The sequence below is a fragment of the Pteropus alecto genome, unplaced genomic scaffold (genome assembly GCF_000325575.1).
Source record: "Pteropus alecto unplaced genomic scaffold, ASM32557v1 scaffold20, whole genome shotgun sequence".
In the NCBI taxonomy this organism is placed as follows: Eukaryota; Metazoa; Chordata; class Mammalia; order Chiroptera; family Pteropodidae; genus Pteropus; species Pteropus alecto.
The window spans coordinates 4,462,970-4,483,601 of NW_006436298.1; the positions used below are offsets into that span (position 1 = coordinate 4,462,970).

General features: G+C 33.8%; 1 protein-coding gene across 5 annotated transcripts in view; it reads left to right on the forward strand.

Annotated features, from left to right (window-relative positions):
* The first annotated feature begins 6 nt into the window (after positions 1-6).
* The window catches only part of ERBIN (erbb2 interacting protein), a 93,584-nt gene continuing 72,958 nt past the window's right edge, over positions 7-20,632 (forward strand). For all 5 annotated transcript variants that reach the window (XM_025047671.1, XM_006913090.2, XM_006913091.2 and 2 more), the window contains exon 1: positions 7-428. The gene's annotated coding sequence lies outside the window, so the exon portion shown is untranslated. The remainder of the gene's footprint in view (positions 429-20,632) is intronic.

The window sequence follows — 20,632 nt, forward strand, 5'->3', positions numbered from 1 at the left end:
TCGGGTCGCTCGAGTCGCTCGAGGCTGGAGTCTCTCCGCGGGCGCCCCCTCCCTGCCCCCTCCGCGGAGCGCGCGGAGCTGGTTTTCCGGGTTCCCCTGGACCGAGCTGGATCCTGCTTCTCGCCAAGGCAGGAAGTGAGTTTCGCACGGTAATTCCGGGCGGTGTCACGAGTGAAAAGTTCTTTTTTTTCCCCTTCGGCGAAGATCCTAGTTGGGGCTGGGAAACTCCTGCAAAACTCGAGACCAGAAAACCAGCCCGCTTCCCAGCCCCCACCAAAGCAGCCTACTCGTCCTGCTGCGGGAGGCCACTCCACATCCGCTCTCACCGGAGAGAGATTCGGCTGGAGCCAAAGTGACTAATGAAGGGAAGGAAATCATGTCTGGCGAAGCCCTGAGAAAGCTGCCCTGAGACACTGCCCGACCGAAAGGTAAGTGTCACGAAAGGTGTCTAGAAGTCACAAAGCTCCTGGGCCGGAAAAGAGACTGTTTTAATGTTTTTCACTTTTCCGCAAGTTGTCCTAAATTCTCCTTGTCTAATGTCGAACTGGGTAGCGTTTCAGGTGCTAAATAGAACTGATTTTTTCCTCTTCTTCTACCCTTTGGACTGTGGTTATTTTAAAAGAGGTCGTAAGAATGCGGTGGGACGAAAAGTTTTAAGCGATCCGTAGAGAGTGAAGAAAGCGTGCCTTTGTTCAGCACAAAGTCCAGAACTTTTAGTTTCCCGGAGCGTATGCAATGTATATTTTTTTATTAAGTTGCTGAACCTGGCAACTTTTGTTTTGGAAGAAAGGTCGTTACAGTGAGTGATTTGCTTTTTTTTGAGATGGCTGCCACATTTGTTTACATTGTTACCGATTATTTGACTTTCGCGTTTAATCGTACAGTTTTTTTTGTAGTTGTTTTTTAGTTCTAAACCATATCAAAATATTTCGTTGGATTTTATAAACAACGTTGCTATTTTTAGTCGTTTTTCTAGGTTGGTAATGTTTTCAGTAACTTGTTCCTTTCATACACTTAGAATCTTATAATACTTGTTCGATTAAATTTTTTTTATGGTGACATTGGTTAACAAAGTCTGAAAAGTTTCAGCTATACATTTTAACAGTAAGGGATATATATTTACACTGTCTGTTCACCTCCCATAGTTAGATTTCTTTCTGTCACCACATAATTGACCCCCTTTGCCCCATCTACCTTCCCCTCCTCCCTCGTTGTTTGATTAATTAAAGCAAGTGTCTGCTAGATTTTTCTTGTTACTGACCTGGTAGGAAGGAAAAGGAGGGAGCGTTATGGATAAAGAGGGAGTTAAAATTAGAAAACGGACACCTGTAAGTGGTTTAATTTGTTAGGACTTGTCTACAATTCAGAACAGAACGTAGGAAGGGAAGTAAAACGATTTTCGTGGGAATCACATTGATTGTGGTTAAGCAGCTGTGCTTTTTGAATAATACAGTATTTACATTTTAGTGTTGGGCCTGATATTTTAGCCCATTCAGCCTAATAAGTGATAGGTAACCCACTCTGGGGGTAGGAATTAGTGAAGCATGGCAGACATTCCACCAGAGTTATAAACAATTCTCAACCAATGGGCAGTTTTTATAGATTAAACTAGTTCTGGGCGCAGCAAACACGAAATGTCTCTTTAGTGGTGTCTTTTAAATTTTGATTTTTTTTCCAGTGCTTTGTGGTAGAGGGAGGTGAATGATAATGTTGTGCTTCTGAATAATTATTAGGTAAATATGGTATTCTGTTGGTAAGTATGTCTTAAATATAAATTGCTTGGTTTGTCCATGTTACCCAAAGAAAAACTGTTGGCTTCTTTAGTTCAAGGAAGAGAAAAGGCAGGTTTTAAAGAGCAGGATCAATTTTTTTTCACAATTTGTTCATTGTTACTTTATTAAGTACATTTCAAAATGGGATTCTTTTAACTATTACTGTATATTATTTTGATCCTCCCCTCCCCCCCCACCGAGTTTAGTCTCTGGAGATTTTCTTTTAGGTTGTTGGTAAGATTTGTGAACCATCAAGAAATTCTTGTTAAGTCAAAGTAACTTTATCAAGGAATTTAAGTGCATAACTGATCTACTTTATGATTTTGGAACGTATCATTAGGCAGTAAAAGAGGTTATTCTTGGGCATCTGAAAGAGCGGAACAAAATAAATGGCACTGAACTTCATTTTCCTTATATGGCTTATACTTGGCCTCAGAGCAACAAAGCCTTAATAGAACAAGTCTTTAGTAGAGAATTATCACTTTATAAAGATGTTTCTCTGAATTAGTAAATTTTGCATATGAAAAGTATCATAGCACTCAAAAATAACTACTTAAATCTGTTTTAAAAGACCTAGTTCTTTTTTTTCTTGAGGGAGCAATAATATGTTTAGATGTGGACAACACAGTTTTTAAAAGCAAGGTTGTTCACCTTTGTAGTTGCCTTTAATTCCCTTTTTCCTCTCAATAAGCAAAATTTACTTTGATTTCCTTAGGATTTTGTTAGTTTAACACTTAACGAATGTTAGACTTCATACAATTATCAAACTATAAACATTTTTCAACGCCTTGTTTAAAATGTGACAGTGGTTTGGAAAGAGGTTAAAGAAATGATAATCAGTTAAAATATTTTTAAGTGACTTCAAATTTTGGATATTTTTCTTAGTATTGTGTGAGTTTTCTTAGATTAAGTTGGCAAATCTAGAGTATTTCCAAAGTGTTTGCTTATGTTGCGCGAAATGCACATTTAATGGCACTGTTTATTGAAGGTACTTAGGAGTTTTCAATAGTGATAAACTTAAATCCTTCAGCTGATTCAAGTATTACGTTATGAAGTCTGCCTGCTGTTTGAGAACAAGCTGTTGCAAACTTTTCATGTGTTTCTAGCTTACAGAGGTTCAAATATGGAAACCAAATTTTTATTGCATGTTACTTAATGAAGTGATAACTATAGAGACATTTACATATGTCATTGGCAAATTTCTGAAGTTTAGTTACTTTAGAGATATTGGAACTAAACTCTTGGTAGTAAACGATACCTTACTTTAATAAACATACTTTAAATTTTCAGAAAATTGGGTGCATATTTTGGCATTTATTTTAAATAATTGATTATAGATATCATGATTTAAGGGTTTAAGCTGTTTTGAGTTTAGAAATGGACTATGGCAGTGTTTACAAAGTATTTGGGATAACGCAGACTTTTAGTGGTGTTAGATAGCAAAGTGATTTTCTTTTTGTAATTGCTACTTCTAACACACTTTGTTGCTTGCATTTTTATTTTGACTCTTTTCCTTGCCTATCCATTTCTCTCTGTTACATGCTTTGTTTTTTTCTGGGAACACCAGAAAAAGTCCTAAAGATGTCTTTTTCCCTTTCCTGACAACATGTATTGTACCTGTGTTTAGTTGTTCCCAATAGGTGATTCCAGTTTTGAAAGCACACAGTTTGCTCTTGCATAGAAAATATATACATTAATTATACTCTGTAATATCTGCGTTTGAATTTTCTAAGGAAATAAGCTTAGCACTTCTGTCTTCCACTTTTCTTTGATTTATTCCACATTATTTTTTTCCCCTTGGTGCCTATCACTAACACTTGAACCATGCTACACCCATGTTTCAGATTTACCTTTTAGCTTTCTCCTCTGTCTTAGGTTCTCTAATTGTAAAAAAGCAATCTAAATCAGTGTTCTCTTCTAATTTTTTTAGCTTCCTATTTTTATAGTTAGCTTCATTTACTCCCCACTTTCTTCATGTTCAGCTGTTGTTTCTTAATTTTATTTTGCCTCTCTCTCCTTTCTAAACTTTATTAGTCTATGTTTATCACCTAAAAAAAGATTGAAACATGAGTAGAAAATTATTTGATCAGCCCCATGTGATTCCGAATATTGCTTTTGCATTCCAACTCAGTTTACGTTGCAGTATTTTAATTTTATTTATTATTATATTTTGTTTTTTATTTGTACTTTGTTTCCTCAATTATTTTTCATCCCCAGAATTACCTCTGTTAAGATCAGATTGTTACGTATTATTAGATTAAGACTCTGTACAACCCCTGTACCTTCTTGTGTTATTATTATTTGGCCTTTTAAAACACAAGCTTTTATCTTTGTTCCTTCTCCATTTTGTTCTTTTTCCTTTCTGTCCTACCTCTCAAAGTTAGATGTCTTCCCTGTAAATGTTCCTAAAATTTTTAAATTGCCTTCCTTTGAAATATGAAATAAGCATAGTAGAATTCTGTCGCTCACTTTATTCTTGCCACTTCAAGTTTTGTTCCAGGCACCATTGGATAAAGGCCTTGCCAGGCTTTATAAATGGCAGTGTGTAAGACAATAGAAAACAATATGTGAAAATTAAGTCAATAAAAGAAGATTCTACTTTATGGAGGTGGTTTTTCTGTGACTTTAGGTACATGGAATGTAGTAGAAAAACTAGATAACCAAAAAGACATCTAAGTAATCAAAGTGGATATAGTAAAGTCTGGGGACTTCATTCATAGGGACATCCTTCTTCAGAGCCCATTTCATTTTGTAGATAGTAAGCTGTTGCAACTGCCTTTGATGCAGTTGTCTTTTTGGTGTACTTGAAGGGGTGAGAGAAGCACTTTGACAGCGTCATAAAATTATGGCCTGCTGTGTTACAGTGAAGGAATAGGAAAAAGGAAGCAAGCATACTGAAAACTTTGAAAATAGAGTGGTCTTACAGCTTGCTTTGGGGCAGAGTGCCTTATACATTTCATTTGTCCTGAGGGGGAGTCAATTCTATTATAGCATAGTATAATTACAAGTAAATAGCTCAAAGGCAGCGTTTCTCAAACTTCTTGGTCTTAGGATCTCTTTATATTCTTACAAATTACTGAGAATCCCAAAAGCTTTGGTTTATGTGGGTTATATTTATTATAGTTCCCATAATAGGAAATTTTTAAAATTATATTTCCCATATTAGAAAAAATTTTTAATTAATTTAAAATAACAAACCATTGCATGTTAACATAACACTGTTTTAATAATTAAAAAAAAAAAGTTTTTCAAAGCAAATCTTTAGTAAAAAGAGTGGCATTGTTACATATTTTTGCAAGTCTCATGTCTAGTTGAAGAGAAAACAGCTTGATTGTCATATCTACTTCTTGCAATATGTTGTTTTAGTTGAAATATATGAAGAAAACTTAGCATTATATAGATATGTGGTTGGAAAAGGGAGTATTTTCATAGCCTTTAATTAAAGAGGATTATGAATATTCTTTGCTAGCACACCAAAATTTGACAAGTAGTAGTTTTTTAAAGGTTAGCTCAATGTCAGATCCGAAACCATATTGATTAATTTTTCATTTCTTGTTACCTTAAGATCTATTATCTTGCACTTTGAATCTTTCCACCTGTTCATGGTTTTGTAACATCACATATTGGTTAGTTGGGGAAATACTGGTTCATTGAGTAACATATTTTTCCAAATGTTAACACATTCATTATGCAATAGCAAATAAAAACACAAAAAAATTGTTAATATCACCTTGAATCTCCGCAGAAAAGTCTGTAATATTGTGAAATTGTTAAGCTCTAGGAGGCAGATACAAGTTTTCCACAATTCTAAATTTCCATTTGGAAATTTGAATATTAATAATTGGTCTAAATATGTTAGTGTCTTTCCCTTGAAGTTACAGGCTAACTTGGATTATTTTTGAGAAAATGTCTGCCAAATTCCTAAGTCTGTATAACCATAGTTTGTCATTTGTTCTTGTAAGTTAGAATGGTGTTCCATTAAAAAAAGGCTATTTTAGCACATAACTAAAAGTAATTACACAACTGTTTTTCCTTAAGATTGCCATTCCTTCACACAGAATGTGAAAAAAACACGTATTGAAGTGTTGAGATTTAATAAAATTATTTTTCACTGCTCATTAGAGATTTTCTTAAGTGAAAGTGGCATTTAAAAACTGTAGTGGGAATATACAGTGGTGTTAGCACAGCTCGATGTCACTGCTTTTGTATTTGCTAAGGTGCGCTAGCATTTTTCCCTCCATTGCTTTTGCACCATTGCTGTCAGTATAGTAATGGAAAAGGGCAAACAGTTATGAAAATAATTTTGACTTCAGAGACTTTGAAAATGTCTCAGGATTTCCTGGGCCCATAGACCGTGATGCTTTTAGAACTCAGGAATGTTGGGATTTATGGAGCTTTCATTACTTTGATTTTTTTTTTTTTGTGGGAGTAGGGTTGGGGAGGGGGAGGCTGGTGCTTCTGGTATTATATTTAGGGAGAATCCTGAGGCTTGGTCTTTTTAGCTTACTAATTTGGTCTTCAATTATTTTGTTACTTTTGTTTGGGGTGGGGCATAGAGTTTCTAAGAACTCTGGCTTTTTATAAGAGTTGATTTTATTATTTTTACATTGTCTTCTGTTTATGAAGAGTAAAGGAAATTCGATCTTATTGTACTTGGTATACATTCATCATGCTTTTGGTTTTTCCTCAGATGTTAGATTTTTTTTTGTTGTGGTTAAAGTTTTATATAATGGTCCAGACTATACCATATTGGTCATTTAAGAGTATTTGCCCAACTCAAGTGAATCCCTGTTCTTCTGGCTTTGGTATTTTTACGTAATGGATTTCTCCTTTAGGGTATGTGGGTTGTTTGTCCTCTTACACCTGTTACCTGTCCCTCAGGAGATAATAGTCTCCTATTTTCACAGTTATATTGCCCAAATGTCGTATCTCCATAGCGGTCCCCAACCTTTTTGGCACCAGCGACTGGTGTTCTTATGAAAATCTAATGTCTGATGATCTGAGGTGGAGCTGAGACCATGGTAGTTGCTAGGGAGTGGATGCAAATACAGATGAAGCTTCACTGGCTCATCTGCTGCTCACCTCCTGCTGTGCTGCCTGGTTCCTAACAGGCCATGGACCGGTATCAGTCTGTGGCCCAGGGGTTGGGGACCCCTGTCCTATATAATACAGAGGGCTGTGCTGGAGGCCTTAACCATGGCAGCTATTCTGCTATGGTTTTTTTTACCTGACTGAATGCCCAGGACACACTTCTCCCAATCCTTCTTGCTAAGAAAACGTATCATTTTTTGTGGAGATCCTACTTTATGCTTGTTTTGTGTGTCTGGTTCCTCATATGTGTTGTGTTTTGTTGTCATTTCCCCCCAATATACTTTGTAGTCTCTACAAATCTCTGTCTCATCTGTAGATATATCCCTCCCAGGTTTTTCAGTACTGCTGTAAATTATTTTTGTAATATTTCCATCATATTTTAAAGTGTGGAACAATGACAGATATACAGAAAAGTTGGAAACATGGTACAAGGAACTTTTTGTTCCTGAACCATTTGACAGTAAGTTGCCCACTTGGTGCCCCATTACTCCCAAATACTTTAAAGCTTTGTTTCCTACAAACAAGGACATTCTGCTGTATAATGATATTATAACCATCAAAATTAGGAAGTTAAGAAGAATACATTACTAACATCTAAATCTCACCAGTGGTCCGTGTCTTTTAGAGCAAAATGATCAGAATTATGCTTTATATTTAGTTGTCATGTATCTTAAGTCTTTAATCTGAAACAATTTTTGTCTTTTCTTTCAGAGTCTTGATACTTTTGAAGATTATAAATCTAGTTATTTTGTAGAATACCCCTTAACTTGCATTTCTCTGTTTTTATGATTAGATCTTTGATTAGATTTTATGAGATCTTTGGCAGGGTTACCATGGATAACCCTGATACTGCATTCTTTCTTCTTGCATCTTATTAGGTTGCAGGCAGTTTCTTTCAGTAGTCCCATTACTGATAGTCATTGATTACGTGATTATGGTTTGTAACTACCAAATATCTCCTGTATGAAGGTACTCTTTTCTCATTTGTAATTAATAAATATTTTGGGGGTAGGTACTTTAAAACTATAAATATTTTGTTCCTCATCAAATTTTTAATTTAATTTAATTCATTTATTTACATGTATATATTCATGTTACTTATTCACTGGGTTATATTCCATTATCATTTATTTTGACGAAATTGTTATTTTATTTTTTAAATTATTTTAGGCGAGGCAACCTTTGTTTGACCTCACAGATTGCAAGGACCTTGTCAGCTTACAATCCCTTTTTTTTTTATTATTTTTTATTTTTTATGCCTACCGCACCTGGTTTTCCTAGGTGGTCTCCCATCCAAGTACTAACAGATCTGACCCTTAAGATACATGACTTAAGATACAAAGACTTAATAAGATACATGACAACTAAATATAAAGCATAATTCCAAGATCAGACGGGATTGGGCTTGTTCAGGGTGACATGGCTGTAGACGAAATTGTTCTTTATTTGGCAAGTGGGAACCTCTTCTACCTGGCCTCTTTTCCTTTTTTCTTTTTTGACATAGTTCTTGCTTTGTTGAGCACTTCCTTGTATCTAGCACAATGTGTTGTTTCAGATTTACCTTCAAACTTGTTGCAGCTATTTTAAATGGAAAATGGAACTTAAAGGCCAAGATCTGGGCACTTCTTTGGGATATTTTTATGTGCACACATGTATACATTTACATCTATATTTTTATTAACAAAAAAAAAGAATGATTTCACAATGATACCTCCAGTTCTAATTCAGTGCCACAGGGTTTATTCTAGTGTTTTTCTCTCCCATTTTGTAAATTATCTCTGGCAGTGAGAACTAATTTTGTTTCTCTACTTTTTTTGGTTAGGGAGATGAGGTAAACATTTGTTCAGACATATTTTTGGCCAGCAGTCCCTATAGTCCAGTTAATTTCCAAAGTATTTCTAAAGGGATAAAATTCTAAAATATGATATATTTCACTTACATGAAATAGTTTATTCCTCAGTAATCCCAGGTTACTATGTGAAAGAATCAGTACTTCTATTGTACACTTTTGATAAGTTCCTTATGGAGATAACGTTGGAGCTCGATTTTAGTATGAATGCAATGACTGGTTATTGGGGTTATATTGGGGTTATATTGTTCATATGATTGGGGTTAGATTGTCCATATTGGGGTTATATTGTTCATATGATTCTAAAGTTTGGAGGATGTATCTCTCTTCCTGACAATGGTGCCCTTGGAATTTCAAACCTTAGAGTTATTCTGGAACCATGGATGATGGGGTGGGGAGGAGGTTGTTCTGTTTGTATTAGAGCCACCTCAAAAAACTGTAACCTAAAAATGAATCTCCTTACCAAAGCTGTCACCCAGCCTAGAAAAAGTTGATTTGACTTTCCCATCCGTGGAGATTGTGGAAGTGATTTAGAGGCATACTGGGATATCTTTTTCTAACTAAAATGGATTTATTTTGTCTTCTGGAGAATAGATTTACTCTCAGCCTTCTAGGAAAAGATAAGGATTCTGGCAGCAGCAAATAGACTCGTTGGATGCCCTGTTAACCTCTGGGGACTTCAGAAGATTTAATTAATTGTCCTGGTGCTAACCGTAGTTTGCTTGGTTATAGATACCTGATATCCACATGGTGTCCTGTCTGCTCTCTTCTTTTGAAAACCATTCCCAAGCCAGAAACTCTGGGAGTCATCTTCTTTATCTTCCTGACCTTAGTTATTGAAATCAATACTATTTCTATTAATTCTATCTTTTAGTATCTATAGAGTGAGATACTTTAGAGTAGCCTAGGAAGGCTGGATATTTGTACAAGCAGGGAGAGGCTTTTGACAGGCAAAGGGCTAATAAAACTAATTTTTTTTCTGGTCATAAAAATTGAAATACGTAAATGCGTAATACAGAAGCTGAAAATTCTCCATTATTCCATTTCTCAGAGATACTCTTATTAGTGTATTGTGCATTTTTCTGAACACTTCTATATATTACAACACAGTGTGCATGTATGTACATGTATAATGTCTTTAAATAAAAATGGGAGATGTAGTTCATTAACATATAAGGGGATGATATAGTAGGTATGTATATGTGTTAATTAGTATTAGCATTGTTTCTAGGTTATACATGACAGTGCTGTATTGTTTTGCACATAAATTTTTTCACTTTTATATGACCTTTTTTTTAGTGGATGAATACTCAGAGTACATTTGCTGTGTGTTTAGTTAAAATTGACAGGTGGAATCAAATTTCCTCCGAAGAGTTTTTATCAATTTGTACTTAAACCAGTAGTATATGAGTTACCTCTCCGTGTACATTCTTGAACAAATTGGATATAAGCTATCTTAAAATACTTGTGCAACTCTGAGACAGGCAATATAGTATAATATGTAAGAACATATTCTTTGGAGTCAGATTGCCTGGGTTTAAACCTATTAGTACTTACTAATAATGACATTGGCAAGTTAAATGTAAAAATTTTTTTAGGACTATTACATATTTGTATGCCTTTTGTGTTCCACATGGATTCAGTTATTTTCTTGCTTATACACTTTGGTTATGTTGTTTTCCATATAAAAGGTTTAAATTTTAATATAGTCAAATTTGTCAGTCTTCATGCATTTTGGGATTTAATGATATTCTTAGAAAGGATTTGTGCCAAGATTATAAAAATAATAACCTAAGTTTTCTTAAGGGATGAAATATCTTGATTTATTCTATTCAGACTTCTAACCAGATGTAACACCATTTGTTGACTAAACTATCTTTTTACCTTTAAAATTATTTCTTTATCAGTAATTTCTAAATACACGTAATCGATTTATGTCGATTTTTATTGTTTTTTTTTGTTATGACGATACTATGCTATCTTGATTCCCCCTCTCGTTTTAGTATGCTTAATATTTAGTGGTTTATTACTCTGCTTTTCAAAGAATTTTCCAGGTGGACTTGTGACTCATTAAGTTCTAAATATAATTCTTGTTGGTATGTTGATGAGAGTGCTTTGAATTTATAGGTCAACTTAGTAATTGATACCTTTATAATAGCATATCTTTTTCTAGGAAGGTAAGTTTTCCATTTATTTAATAGTTTGTGCCCTTCAGTGGAGTTTATGATTTTCTTACTGTCATATCCAGGTTTCTTATTACTATGCATATTTCTTGTTATTAAGTAATGTATATTTTTTGTTTTATTTCCAAAAACTCGAGGGAAGGTGAGAGCTGCTACTGTTACGTATGAATGGGGCTGTTTTGTTAATTATATTCTTATCTGGATATATAAATAGAGGGAGGGGATTGATTTTTCATATTTATTACCTACTACATTCTACTGAAGACTTAAAAAAATTGCTAATAGATTTTTAGATGATATGCTTGTATCTTCCAGGTATATAAGTATGGCTATACTAGTAATAATAGTATCTTTTATTTAATTAAATCATAAATATATTAAATATATGCCCTGATATTTTTTAATTTAATGTATATACTAACAAGTACTTAATAACCCATTTTTTTAACTATAAAATTCTTCAGTTTTATTTCATTGCTTGAAGATCATCCTCCAACATTAGGATAGCAGTCTGATTAATGTAATTAATAGGGAGTTTTTATTGCGACCAGGGGCTTCCATTTAATCATACTGGACTTGCTTTCTTTGGCATTGTTTGGCTGTGGGAATGGAAAGGAGAAAAAGAAAATTTGTTTAACTGAGTATCTTTGTTAGAGAAGTAAAAATCCTTGGGTGGATATAAGTAGAAGTTGGTCCCCTCTAGTATTGTTCTGCCCCTTGGAAAGGTGTATTTAGTGATATGAGAATGCTTTCTTGAACCTTGTTGTTCCTTAACTGCTTTTTGATTTCTCTCTGGAAAAAAAAAAATACTAAATAAACATTTTCCTTGAACTGTTTAGTATTTATTGCAATACACTGTAATAATTATGTGTATCGTTAAATCACAGTTATTTTCATCCTTTATTCGATTATAATAGTAAACTCTTTACTTAGGTAGTTTATACAAATAAATGTTTCCCAAGAGATCTTTGCCACAGCTTACATCCTAGGGTTTATTTTTGTCAATTTACATGTTTTACTGACCTTGATTTTATCCTTCCTTGTAATATATTTAATCGATAATTTGATGTAATTGAAAGATATATTCTCCAGAATGCTGATATTTTTCCCAGATTCTATAGATTTTTAGCACTGCAAGTGACTTATTTAAAAATAATCTAGTGTATGTAATCACTCTTCCTTTTCTTTTTTTTTATCAGAAGAGGAAATTATTGGCCCAGACAGGGAAGTGAAATACTAGAGGTCATTTAGTTTGTTAGTGACGTGAGAGTAGAAAAAGAAATCCAGGTTTCCTGACTATTGGTTTCTCTTATAAACGTCATTTTCCGAGGTATTTTCTGAAATATACGGTTTCTTTAGAATAGCACGATTTTTTATGTGCCAGATGTTTATTTTATTTTGTGCCTCCTTTCAATTCTCATCTCCTCCCTCCCCCTGCCCCAAGCCTCCAGCTTTATTGAGACATAATTGACATATAACATTGTGTAAGGTTAAGGTGTACAGTGTATTGGTTTGATACACATATTTTGCAGTGTGATTACCACTGTTGGGTTACCTAACACCTCCAACATATCACATAGTTACCTTTTTTTGTGTGTGTGTGATGAGAACATTTAATTTCAAGCATATAACATAGTGTTGGTAACTAATCAATTACAATGCTGTGCATCAGATCCTCTGAACTACAATTTTTTTCTTCGGAACTTTACTTATAACTGGAAGCTAGAATAGCACTATTCCAAATATCTTTAATAAGAGTGATAGAAAAAAAGTTCTGGATTAACATAAACGAGGAAACCTTGGGTTAATATCCCTTTTTTCCCCCTGTTTTGGCAGATGCCAGTTTGTCATAGATGATTATTCTTAATTTTAGAAGTAACTGGAATACAGCCCAGTTTATTAAAAATGTTAACATCAGTGTTTGAACCAATAAGTTCCATGGTAAGATTTCTCTTAAAGCAGTATGTAATTTGTAATTTCAGATGTTTAAGAATAGACTTTACTTTTTGAATAGGTTCAGGTTTCTGGGAAAACAGAAGAAAGTGTAGAGTTCCCATTTTCTCCACTCCCCCATACCTTCTCCCTACTGTTAACTGTGGTACATTTGTTAATAATTGGTAAATCAATATTGACACATTATTAACTCACATTGCATTACATTAGGGTTTACTCTTTGTGAGGTTCATTTTTTGGGTTTTGACAAATGTATCCACCATTGTTGCTAATAATAACAACAACGTACTCAGTGGTGGTAGTTTATGCATAATTTAATTAATGACAACAGTGTTACAGGGGACGAGAGGGAGGAATTGGGAATACTATGTAATAAGGTACTTGTATTGAGAAGATCGAAATTTTACTGGCACGTATACAGGAATAATGTAATATAGATGTTGAAATTACCTATATTGAATGTTTAGAAACTGACTTTTAAAGAAATGATAAACTTTTTGTAATTCATGTCCAGTTTCTGGAATATTAAAATTTAAATCAGAAATAGGCAAACGAAAGTGGAACCATTCTCATCACTAAATTTTTTAGTTACTGTTCTACAGCTCCTACTGGGCCTCTTTCTACTGAGTATATCTTTGGAAGATATACTCAGCCATCAAGCCCAATTCAAGTACTGTTGTTTCTGTTGAAGCTTCCCCAGATATTTAAGAAGTTTTTCCTTTTTTGGATTTATAACTTAAAAATTTTTTTGACTTGCGGTAAAATACACATAACGTAAAATTTACTTTCTTAACCATTTGTAAGTATACATTTCAGTGGTATTAAGTACACATTGTTGTGCATCAGTCAGCACAATCCATCTTTAGAATTCATCTAGCACACTTGGAATTTTTTATACATTAAACAATAGCTCCCCATTTCTTCCCTCTTCCTCCCACCTTCTTGCAACCACTATTCTGCTTTCTAGCTCTATGATTTTGACTACGTTAAGTGCCTCATATAAATGAAATCATATGATATTTGTCTTTGTGTCTGGTTTATTTCACTTAGCATAATGTCCTCAAAGTTCATGCATGTAGTGTCTGTCAAAATTTCCTTTTTAAGGCTAAAAATTCCATTGTATATACCATGTTTTGCTTAACTGTCATATTTTAGCTATTGTGAATAATAGTGCCATAAACATGGATGTGCAAATATTTCTTTGAGACCTTGCTTCCAATTGTTTAGGGTATGTACCCAGAAATGGAATTGCTGGATCACGTGATAATTTTTTAATTTTTTGAGGATCTGCAATATTGTTTTCCACCGTAGCTATACTATTTTACATTCCCACCAGTAGTGCACAGGGGGTCTAAATTCAACACATCCTTGTCAACACTTTTCTTTTTTTCATTTTGTTTTGTATAGTAGCCATCCTAATGATTGTGAGGTGGTATCTCAATTTTGATTTGCATTACCCTAATGACCAGTGATAGTGAACATCTTTTTCATGTGCTTATTGGTATATCTTCTTTGGAAAAATGTCTATTCAAACCCTTTGCCTGTATTTGAATCAGGTCATTTTGTTGTTGAGCTTTAGGAATTCTCTATATTTTGGATATTTATCCATTATCAGATACATGATTTGCAAATATTTTTCCCATTTGTGGTTTCTTATTTACTCTGTTGATAGTGGCTTGATGTAAAAATATTTTTAAAATTTTCTTGAAATCCAGTTTGTGTAATTTTCCTTTTTATTGCCTTACTTTTGGTGTCATAGCCAAGAACTCATTGTCAAATCCAATACCATAAAGCTTTTTGCCCTATGTTTTATTCTAAGAGTGTTAGTTTGGATTCATAACTTTTAAAAAGTTGTTAGCTATTTAATTTAAAACCTCACTATATAAACTTTTGTATTGTTTCTGGTTGTTCTTGGTTAGCCTAACTTTAAAAGATTTTCCTTTTTAAATAAAGTAAAAATGCTGCCAGTCTTCTCTTCTCCCCCAATTTATGTTTCCTTTCAGGCTTCTCTTTGGAATTAAGCCGTTTATTTTCTGATTATTGTTGATTTACACGCAGTTGTAAGAAATACTACAGTGAGCTCTTGTGTACTTTTTATCCATTTTCCCCTTGAGACAACATCTTGCAGAATTATAGTACACTATCACAACCAGGATAATAGAATTTGATAGTCAAGATACAGAATAATAGTTCCATCATCACAAGAATTCCTATTCCCCTTTTATTACTGTTATACCCATCTCCCTCCCATACTTCTCCACTCCCTCATTTTTGTCTTTTTAAAATGGTATAAATGGAACATATAGTATGTAACTTTTAGGATTGGCTTTTGCACTTAGCTTAATTTCCTGGAGATTCATTAAAGTTGTTGCTTATAGTAATGGTTGATTCATTATTATTACTGAGTGGTATTCTACGGTATGGTTGTAACCATTTCATCTTGAAGGATATCTAAGTTGTTTCCAGTTTTTGGCTATTATGAGTGAAGCTACTATGAACATTCATGTATAGATTTTTGCGTGAAGACAAGTCCTTATTTTTCTGGGATAAATGTCTAAGAGTATAATTGCTGTGTTGTAGAATTTAGTTTTATAAGCAACTATCAGAGTATTTTCCAGAGTGGCCCTCCATTTGTGTTCTCATAAACAGTGATGAGAGGTCTAGTTTTTCCACATCCTTGCCAGCATTTAGTATTGTTATTATTTCTTTTTTTTAATTTTTTTTTATTTTTAGCATTCTTATGGGTATGTAGAGGTATCTTATATTTTTACTTTGCATTTCCCTAATGGCTGATGCTAAACATCTTTTATCTGCTTATTTACCATCTGTATAGTCTCATCACTGCAATGTCTGGTCATGTCTTTTGTCTATTTTCCAATTGAACTTTTTTTTTTTTTTTTTTACACTGTTGAGTTTTGAGAGTTCTTTACATATTTTTGATACTGATCCTTCCTTGGATATGTGATTTGCAAATATTTTCTCCCATTCTATAGCTTGTCTTTTCATTTCTTTTAACAGGATCTTTTACAGAGCAAGGGTTTTTAATTTTGTGGATACCAGTGTCAGTCTTACGGATTGTACTTTTGTTAAATCTAAGACTCTGCCTATCTGTATCCTGAAATTTTTCTCCTATGTATTTTTCTGAAAGTTTTATCATTTTACATTTAAATCTGTGATCTGTTCTGAGTTAATTTTTGTATAAGGTGCGAGATTTAAGTCAGTTCTTTCTTGGCCTATAGATGTCCAGTTGCTTTAGCACTATTTCTTGAAAAGGTTCCATTCTTCCTCTGTTGAATTGCTTTGCATCTTTGTTGAAAATCAGTTGGAAATATTTGTATGTATAGGCATTTTTTAAAACGAGGAAAGGTACAAAATAGAAAATAAAAATACGCAGTTCTACCTCTCTGAAATAATCTCTTAATATTTTGTTGTATTTCTTTCTAGTCGTCCTAACCTTGAGTGTATATGCATAAAGTTATATATTTTTTTGTTAAAAAATTATTTCTAGTTCTTTTATTATGAGCAATTTTCATTTATGCATAAAAAGACACCATTTTAATAATTATATAATTTTCTTTGATGTAGCTCTGCTGTAATTATTGATGGGATTTTATAGCGTTTCCATTTGGCTTTTTCATAGCATAGTAGTCAACACATAATTAATAGATTCTCAGTTTTTACTTGTTGAATTAGTTTAGATGTACTCATCATACTGAAGTAACATTTACCTTAAAAGGACAAAATTCTTCTTTACTCTTTATCTACTTTTTTACCTATTAAAAAAGATTGCAGTATATGATTTTGCCAAAGATTGCAGTATATGATTTTGTTGGGCACCTTTTTCAGAGTTGAGTATTTCTTTGAATTGTATACAAGGTGAAGAGATTTTAGTGTATTAGTTTACAAGAGCACAGTTTCTTACTACACAATAGTGTTTCACCTATCTATTCAGCTTCCTTTGTAGGAGCAAGGATTTGAGGCAATTTCTGGATGATAAATTGAATCTAGATTCTTAGACATTATATATAACAACAGCATTTAAGCACCTGCCTTGTGCTAAGTACTGTTCTAGGCTCAGGGAAGAAGACAGAGAACAAATATATAAGTCCTTCTACTTGATTCTGTTTCTAGTCTGTAAGTAGCACTACCTTTATTCCAGTAAATAAAGAAACTCAAGTACAAAGGCATTCTTTGTCAGAATCCATTGTGCCGTTCAGCCTCTTATGCAGTTTGCTTGCTGCGAAACTTTCTAGCATTTGGGGCAAGGGGCGGAGCGGGGGCGAAAAGAGCAGCATTAAAAAAATAGATTCCCTGTATGTTCAATTGGACTTATTTTGACTATTATTTTTGATATTCTTAAAAATAAGTTTCAAGGTGACTTTTAATAGGATGTGAAGCCATTCTGTGGCTTGCCTTATTCTCTTGTCATTGCCTTTTGCAGAGCAGAAGTTTGTAATTTTAATGCAGTCCAGCATATTTTTTCTTTCATGGATTGTGCTTTTGGTGTGGTATATCTAAAAAGTCTTCACCATACTTAAGGTCATCTTGCTTTTCTCCAACATTATTTTCTAGGAGTTTTATACTTTTGTGTTGTACATTTAAGCCTATGATTCATTTTGAGTTAATTTTTGAGACAGGTATAAGGTTTGTGTCTAGATTCTTCTTCTTCTTCTTCTTCTTCTTCTTCTTTTTTTTTTTTTTTGCATGTGGATGTCCAGTTGTTCTGGTACCATTTGTTGATAAGACTGTTTCTGCTTCATTGTGTTGCCTTTAGGGTTATATTTTTTAAATTGCATGTAAGTATTTTATGAATTAGAAGTCACCCTTTCTCAGAAAAAGGAGGGGTCATTGTGAATTGGGAAGTAATTCTAAAGGTGTCTGCTATGTCACTTTTCCCCTATCCATTTTGGTATAGATAGAACATCTGTACTGAAATTTTAGAATGGTTCCCACACATAGGCCATTGGGGTTTTGTTGCAAAGTCTCCCAAATTCATATACATATAAGTGTTTTATCAACAGGAATGTTGAAAGTGTTATCATGTTGGTCCTTGACATTTTTGAACCAAAAGTGTCCTTACACTCACTGAGAATCATTGATGTTATGGAACGCTATTATACTTTGAGTCTTCAGACTTATCTCTTATTTGTCCTGTGACCTTCGTTCACATTTCACATTTAAATGTACATAAAATATATGTAATAGAGGAATATCAGTTCAGTGTATGTGAATGAATGTGACACAAAGCACCAGCAGTTCTTAGCTACTCTAACATTTCCCCACTTCCTTTTCCTAAATAGAATTTTAAAGAAATTTGTTACTAAACGAAAGTACTTTCAGAAGTAATATTTGAAAAATCAAGGCTAATTCCACACATGTGAATTACATAAGCCCCAGAGGTTTTAATAGATAGGGTGTGTCTACAGAGATTCACAGTGGTTAAGATATGGGACTGTGGAGCCAATAGGGCTGAGCTCAGGAGCTTGGCCACCCTCCTAATACAGGTTTTCCCCATTGAAAGTAGAGTCTGAAAGTGGAGTGTTCTATGAAAACTTTTATAAACTGAAATGGCATAAATGGAGAAGCAGTTACCACTGACTTATATGGAAAATTTTTTTGATCATTCCCAGACTGCAAAAAACCCTAACAATTCATGCCAAATAACACATACAACCTTTATTTCATTCACCATGATTGAAGTGCTTAGTTATGTCCAGTTTTACTCTAATAGTAAAACCCTTTTGAGCTCTCTTAGCCTTTTCTGATACCTTAGGACACATCTTGCTAACAGATGCACAAACTAAATTTAAATAAAGCAGAGATGCACACAGACACAGTTCAAAGCTATAACAGCTTGATGCTTGAGATGCTGAGTGTAGTTCCTGGGGAAGGAGCTTGGTGGTGTGCCATTCATTGCTTGGGGTGTGCACTACTGCCTCTGTTATGGCTCAGTGCAAAACAAATGCTGAACACTGTATTCGCTTTTCACCTTTTTTTGTAAAAGCAAAAATCCTCTTTGGATTTCTTTTGGTTAGAGAAAACAAGTACTAACTTAAGTCTTTCATAGAAGTATAGAAGTAAAGTGGTGTAAAGTAAACTGGATAGCTGGGGGAAAAAACTGTGTAAACTTAATGAGCAGCACACCTCCCCCATCTGTGAGATGGGGATAAAACTAGAGCCTACTTTACAGGGTTATTCTGAGTGGTAAATGAGATGATGCATGTAAGCATTTAGTAGAGTACTCAGCACAGAGTAGCAATGAATAAATGTCCATTTTTGTTTATACTTTGTCATCAAGTAGTGAGCCTTAATCACTAAACCTTAATTTAAATTCTGACTTTAAGACACAGACACTCATAACTTTACGAATGTCAACAGTTAGGAGTTCCTAATTCCACTTGGTTAAGTGAAATAGTTTATAAAAGTGTGCACAACATAGAATAATGTTTTAAGATGGACATTCTCTTTTATAGTGATTTCTTTCTAACACTTTGGATTTCTTCAAAGCTCAAACTTTGTTCTCCTACATAATAATAACAAAGATGTTCAGACATCTTACCAGAATGTTTATTCCATGCTTTCTAGCAAATTTTTAACCAGGTGCCATTTTAACTGTTGCCCTTCAGTCTGACTTTTAAAAATGAATTTCCCTACTACATTTCTAAGTCCTTTAAGATCAGAGAACCACATATTATACTTTATGTTCTCACAATACTCTAGTAGTAAAACAGTCAATAAATAGATGACTAAGTGATGTTTAAAAAAAAGAAAAGGTATGTTTGATTAGTAGAAGAAAATTAAATTTTTGTATTTCTTCTAGCCTTCTCTACATATATGATACTATTTTACTTAAAAACTAAATGAGTCTTCAGCCCTAAGGGATGTTTGGGATGGCTTAATAGAATTACAGATATTATACTTGTTATTAATCTGAATCCTACTAAAAGTGAAACTTTTAATAGATAAGACTTTGATCATATGGCATTTTTAAGCTTTCCTTATAGTGTTAATAATTAAGCTTTTCATTCTTCTATAACAAAGTGTCAAGAGTGTTCTGGTTTTCTTTGGAAGGTTTACAATGTTTATGATCATACCCAGGCTAAGTTAACTCCAAAGCAAACATATTAGCTTTAGTGAAAAATGAGTATTTCAAACAGGCCTCTCATGTGGTGTTTTGTTTTGTTTTTGGTTTTTGCTGATTTTTACCTTTTTTCCTGTTATTTGCTCGTGGTTCCTTCTCAAACTTAGGAAAAAATATAAAGAAATTCACCTTAAGAAGCTAGAGCCTTGTCTTCAGCAAGTGAGTTCGTGTTTTAATAGAGGTTGTTTGGAGAGGGTCTAAAATAAATAACTAATGTTGGAATTTCAAGAACTATGGCACTCAGGCCTGTCCAGGATTCTTAAATCGGGTCATGCTTTTCAACAGGTTTGGCTCAGTTTCTAGGGAAGTATACACACAACATAAAAAAACATAATAGTGGCGTTAACTGGTATCCTGGTATGTTCCTTTTTTAAAAAAAGCTATTTTTCAGTTGAGCTCTAATTCATATACAATAGAATTCACCTGCTTTAAAGTGTGTGTCAGTAATTTTTACTACATTTAGAAGGCTCTGCAACCATCATCACTATCTAATTCCCCAAAATCCCATATTCATTAGCAGCCACTCCTGTTTACCTCTGTCCCTAGACCCTGGCAACCACTAATCTGCTTTCTATTTCAATGAATTTGTCTGTTATGGACATTTCCTAAAAATGGAATCATAAGTACGTTATGTGGCCTTTTG